Here is a 6,591-nt window from a genome sequence, read left to right as displayed (position 1 = left end):
CTTGGCTGGCTGTATCGAACTCTGGTTGTACGGTTATCTTTCTTCCTGGATGTAGCTAGTAGATGTGGTCAGTCCACACTACGCCCGTAGACCACTGAACTGCATGGCCATACTGACACCTGCAGGGGTAAATATTTAATGATTTCTCACAAAGATGGTGCCAACAATGACTATTGCGTCCAATTTTGGTGCTTGTGCCAACTAATCAAAATACCTATTTGATTGGTTTCATAACTAGACCCACAACTGCACATTAACCATATTAGATAATGTACGAAGTCATGTTTCATCATGATATGATTACAGCTTTTTGTAATAAACGGTTTATTTGCTATTATAAACTGGGTGGTTCAAGCCCTGAATGCTGATTAGCTGAAAGCCGTTTTATATGATACCGTATACCACGGTATGACAAACATGTATTTTTACTGTTCTAATTACATTTGTAACCAGTTTAGCAAAAGCTACCTCAGGGGTTTGTGGTATATGGCCAATATACCACAGCTAAGGGCTGTATCCAGGTACTCTGCGCTGCGTTGGGCATAAGAACATCCCTTAGCCATGGTATATTGGCCATATACCACACCTCCTCGGGCCTTATTGCTTAATATAATGATGGTTTATACCACACATAGGCCTTTACATTTTGACAATGATTCTCAGAAACTTGAGTTTAATTTGAATACAGGAGTGACATAGTGAGGGACATAGTGAATGCATGGGATCACTATTAACACATTGAAATGTTGGCAAATGTAGAAGACAGTATTATACAGTATCTCAAGTGTTTGAGCATTGGAAGCCAAATGGAACTCAACCCAGTGAATGGAACTTCTGTGTGTGCCTACTGTACTTCATTAAATTCATCTCATTAAATTATCGGTCTATTTTATGACACTCAAATCTCAGACTCAGTCCACGCACCTCAATGAGAGCGCACGATTATCATCATGTTTAGGGTATGCTTGTCACCAACAGGAACTGGGAGTTTGTAAGGATCAAAATAAATATGAAAGGACCAATTTCCAGGTAAAAAGTTTGAGGAAAACCTGCCACAGTCTTCTGAAAACCTAACCCTTTTAATCTGGACATTTACAAAAGAATGGATGCCAAAGACACACAAAAATGGCTTTCCAAGAGGTGTTGAGTGTTCCTGAGTGGTACAGTCTCAGTCCTGACTGATCAGAAACAAGGTTTGAATATTGCCATCCATCAGTTATTCCCAACTTAATTTACAGAGCTTGACCAATTTTAACAAAAACAATGGATAAATTGGTAGAATCTTATTCAACATGATTCATAGCTGTAATGGCTGCCAAAGGTTGTAACGTAATACGCCGGGAGTCAGGAAGAAGGTGCAGAAGGTAAGTTTAATAATGAATAGATGCAGATGAACAAACATGAGAAGTGCACAGAACGTGAGAGAAAACAATGCTATCTAATGACTGATGTTGTCACGACTTCTGCCGAAGTCGATGCCTCTCCTTGTTCGGGCGGTGCTCGGTGGTCGACGTCACTGGTCTTCTTGCCAACATTGATCCATTTTTCATTGGTTTTGTATTGTCTTCCTACACACCTGGTTCCAATCCCATTCATTGCCTGTTGTGTATTTAACCCTCTGTTTCCCCTCATGTCCTTGTCAGAGATTGTTTGTTGTTCATTTATCGTGTTGTTTGTATTGGTGCGCGACGGGGTCCTCGTACCCACTTTGTTTTGATTATTGTCATGGTTTTGGAGCTATGTTTTTAAGTTATTGAACTAATCCATTTTACCAAGTTTGATTCTCCTACGCCTACCTTCCCTGCCACCTGTACACACGTCTATGACATAATCTCTGACCAAATATATGAAGTCAGCAGGAGAAGGTACCCCGGCCATGGAGGTGGAGGAGCGCGTCCAGGAACATACGGAGAACATTTACCATCTGATCGCCGCCATGGATCGCGTTGTCCAGAATATGGACCGCTGGGAGAAACAGAGTTTTTCCAGCGCCTCCACCAGCACAACCGGGGTCTATCCTGAGCGCCCCTTTCCCGCCTGAACCCAGTGGGATCCGTCTATCCATGCCACAGGGGTACGACGGAGGTGCTGCCAACTGCCAGAGTTTCCTCCTCCAACTAATCCTTTACCTTGCCACGGTCCACCCAGCTCCATCAGACCGTGAGAAGAGTTTCGCCCTCGTCTCGTGCCTCACAGTGAAAGTCCTGGAGTGGGCCAGTGCTGTGTGTGGAGAAGAGGATGCGGCGTTGGACCATATTGAGGAGATCATCCGCCGTTTCCGGGCAGTATTCGACCACCCACCCGAGGGCAGAGCGGCGAGTGAGCGCCTCTACCATATGAGGCAGGAGACGAGGAGCGCCCAGGAGTTTGCTCTGGAGTTTAGGACCCTGGCTGCCGGTGCTGGATGAAGCAACAGGGCCCTGATCGACCATTACCGCTGTAGTCTACGCGAGGACGTCCGTCGGGAGCTGGCCTGTAGAGACACCACCCTCACCTTCGACCAGCTGGTGGACATGTCCATCAGGCTGGACAACCTGCTGGCTGGAGCTGGGAGGGACGGTGCGCAGGGAGACCGGAGGGGGTTCCAGCTCGTGCACCATATGTGGTCGCAGAGGTCACACTGCTGGTCAGTGCCGGGTTGGTTCCTCTGGGAATTGAGGCAGCAGGTAGGATTGTGCGATAAATCTCCTGGTAGACGCTGCACTTCCCAGGAGTCACGTGTATCACCTGTCGCAAGCGGAAATGGTGGCTATGGAGACATGTCTCCGAATCCCTGCGTCAGAGGTACATTCGGTCCTCCACTTCACCTGTCTCCACAAGTTTTTTTTGTGAAGAAGAAAGATGGAGGTTTGCGCCTGTGCATTGATTATCGAGGTCTCAATCAAATCAAGGTGCGGTACAGTTACCCGCTACTTCACTAAATTGGATCTCAGGAGTGCGTACAACCTGGTGCGTATCCGGAAGGGAGATGAGTGGAAGACGGCATTTAGTACCACCTCAGGGCATTATGAGTACCTCTTCATGCCGTATGGGTTGAACAATGCTCCATCATTCTTCCAATCCTTTGTAGATGAGATTTTCAGAGACCTGCACGGGCAGGGTGAAGTGGTGTATATCGATGACATTCTGATATACTCCGCTACACGCGCTGAGAATGTGTCAAAGTGCTTGGTCGCCTGTACAGGGTTTTGGTCAGGTAGCTGCTCCCATTACCTCACTGCTAAAGGAGGTCTGGTGCGCTTGCAGTGGTCAGCTGAGGCGAACAGGGCTTTTAGGCATCTGAAGGCTCTGTTTACCTCGGCTCCTGTGTTGGCTCATCCGGATCCCTCTTTGCCTGTGCTCTCTCAGCGCTCGGGTATGCCACTGAAGCTCCGCCCCTGTGCCTTCTTTTTGAAGAAGCCCAGCCCGGTGGAGCAAAACTCTGATGTGGGGGACCTGGAGCTGTTGGCTGTCGTCAAGGCTTTGAAGGCGTGGAGACATTGGCTTGATGGGGATGAGGCTAAACACCATTTTCTCATCTGGACTGACCATCGCAATCTGGTGTACATCCGGGAGGCGAGGAGACTAAATCCTCGCCAGGCAAGGTGGGCCATGTTTTTCACCCGTTTTGTGTTTAACCTCTCTTACAGACCAGGCTCCCAGAACATTAAGGCAGACGCACTGTCCCGGCTGTATGACACAGAGTAGCGGCCCGTGGATCACACTTCCATACTCCCAGCCTCTTATTTGGTGGCGCCGGTAGTGTGGGAGCTGGACGCGGACATTGAGCGAGCGTCACGTGCAGAGCCCGCTCCCCCTCAGTGTCTAGCTGGGCGTCTGTACGTTCCGTCTGCTGTCCGCGACCAACTGATCTATTGGGCACACACGTCACCCACCTCTGGTCATCTTGGGATCGGTCGTACGGTGTGCTGTCTTGATGGGAGGTACTGGTAGCCCACTTTAGCTAAGGAAGTGAGGGTTTATGTTTCCTCCTGCTCAGTGTGCGCCCAGTGCAAGGCTCCTAGACAACTGCCCAGAGGTAAGTTATAACCCTTACCCGTTCCACAACAGCCGTGGTCGCACCTGTCGGTGGATTTCCTAACCGATCTTCCACCTTCACAGGGTAACACCACGATCCTGGTCGTTGTGTATCGTTTTTCTAAGTCCTGTTGTCTCCTCCATTTGCCCGGTCTCCCTACGGCCCTACAAACTGCGGAGGCTCTGTTTACACACGTCTTCCGGCACTATGGGGTGCCTGAGGATATAGTGTCTGATCGGGGTCCCCAGTTCACGTCAAGGGTCTGGAAGGCGTTCTTGGAACATCTGGGGGTCTCGTCAGCCTTACCTCAGGTTTTCACCCCGAGAGTAATGGGCAGGTGGAGAGAGTTAACCAGGATGTAGGTAGGCTTTTGAGGTCTTATTGCCAGGACCGGCCGGGGGAGTGGGCGGCGTTCATGCCCTGGGCAGAGATGGCCCAAAACTTGCTCCGCCACTCCTCCACTAACCTTTCTCCCTTTCAATGTGTATTAGGGTATCAACCTACCCCTCCGCCTGCCCTGCCGGAAGCTGGGTCTGCGGTTTATGGGGCCGTTTAAAGTCCTGAGGAGAGTGAACGAGGTATGTTATAGGTTACAGCTTCCCCCCAATTACTGCATTAACCCCTTGTTCCATGTGTCTCTCATCAGGTGGCTGGCCCGCTCCAGGAGGCTGAGGTGCGTGAGGTTCCTCCACCCCCTCTGGACATCGAGGGGGGCCCGGCGTACTCCGTTCGATCCATCCTGGATTCGAGACGTCGGGCAGGGGGCCTTCAGTACCTCGTGGACTGGGAGGGGTCCGGTCCGGAGGAGAGATGCTGGGTTCCGGTGGAGGACGTGTTAGATCCTTCCCTGCTGCGAGAATTCCACCGTCTCCATCTGGATCTCCCTGCGCCTCGTCCTTCGGGTCGGCTGCCAAAGTCGATGCCTCTCCTTGTTCGGGCGGTGCTCGGCAGTCGACGTGGCCGGTCTTCTAGCCATCATTGATCCATTTTTCATTTTCCATTGGTTTTGTCTTGTCTTGTTTAAGTTATTAAACTACTCCATTTTACCAAGTTCGATTCTTCTGCACCTGACTTCCCTGCCACCTGTACACACGTCTATGGCAGATGTCTACTGAGGGCTAAATAAAGGGGGAGTAAGGGCAGAGATAATGATGAGCAGGTGTGCATAATGATGGGGAGCAGGTGTGCATAATCATAGTTGCCAGAGCTGGTGGTTAGTAGACCGCTGAGGTTGAGCGCCGGAGGAAGGGAGCAGGAGTAGGCGTGACAAAGGTGCTTCCACCAAATATTAATTCTGGGGTGAGAAGAAATACGCAATCAAGACATCATCTTTTTTTTGGTCTATAATTTTCTTTCCCCTTGAAAATGTGGAGTTGGTTGTGTAGATCTGTAGGGAAAAAACAAATGTAACCCATTTAGATTTTATTTTAAGGCAGCAAAAGGTGAAGACTGTGAAAGGGATGTGCATGACTTTCACAAGGGACTGTAGTTATTGGGAATGTGTTTTATTGTGAGACATTGACTCTTGTATACATTTAGAGGCAGAGAATCCCAGTGGAGAGAGGGGAACCTGCCAGGCAGAGACAGCAAGGGTGGTTCGTTGCTCCAGTGCCTTTCCGTTCACCTTCACACTCCTGGGCCAGACTGCACTCAATCATAGGACCTACTGAAGAGATGAGTCTTCAATAAAGACTTAAAGGTTGAGACTGAGTCTGCGTCTCTCACATGGGTAGGCAGACCAGTCCATAAAAATGGAGCTCTATAGGAGAAAGCACTGCCTCCAGCTATTTGCTTAGAAATTCTAGGGACAGTTGGAGGCCTGCGTCTTGTGACGTGTAGGTATAACCAACTCATCATCAAGCTTTAAATATTTAAAATCAAATTTTATTTGTCACATACACATGGTTAGCAGATGTTAATGCGAGTGTAGCGAAATGCTTGTGCTTCTAGTTCCGACAATGCACTAATAACCAACGAGTAATCTAACCCAACAATTTCACAACAACTACCTTATACACACAAGTGTAATGGGATGAAGAATATGTACATAAAAATATATGAATGAGTGATGGTACAGAACGGCATAGGCAAGATGCAGTAGATGGTATCGAGTACAGTATATACATATGAGATGAGTAAAGTAGGGTATGTAAGCATATAAAAGTGGCATTGTTTAAAGTGGCTAGTGATACATGTATTACATAAAGATGGCAAGATGCAGTAGATGGTATAGAGTACAGTATATACATATGAGATGAGTAATGTAGGGTATGTAAACATTATATTAAGTGGCATTGTTTAAAGTGGCTAATGATACATTTTTTACATACATTTTTCCATTATTAAAGTGTCTGGAGTTGAGTCAGTATGTTGGCAGCAGCCACTCAATGTTAGTGGTGGCTGTTTAACAGTCTGATGGCCTTGAGATAGAAGCTGTTTTTCAGTCTCTCGGTTCCTGCTTTGATGCACCTGTACTGACCTCGCCTTCTGGATGATAGCGGGGTGAACAGGCAGTGGCTCGGGTGGTTGTTGTCCTTGATGATCTTTATGGCCTTCCTGTGACATCGGCTGTT

The sequence above is a fragment of the Oncorhynchus clarkii genome, chromosome 28 (assembly GCF_045791955.1).
Source record: "Oncorhynchus clarkii lewisi isolate Uvic-CL-2024 chromosome 28, UVic_Ocla_1.0, whole genome shotgun sequence".
NCBI classification, from domain to species: Eukaryota; Metazoa; Chordata; class Actinopteri; order Salmoniformes; family Salmonidae; genus Oncorhynchus; species Oncorhynchus clarkii.
Note: the sequence above shows the minus strand (reverse complement) of the source record.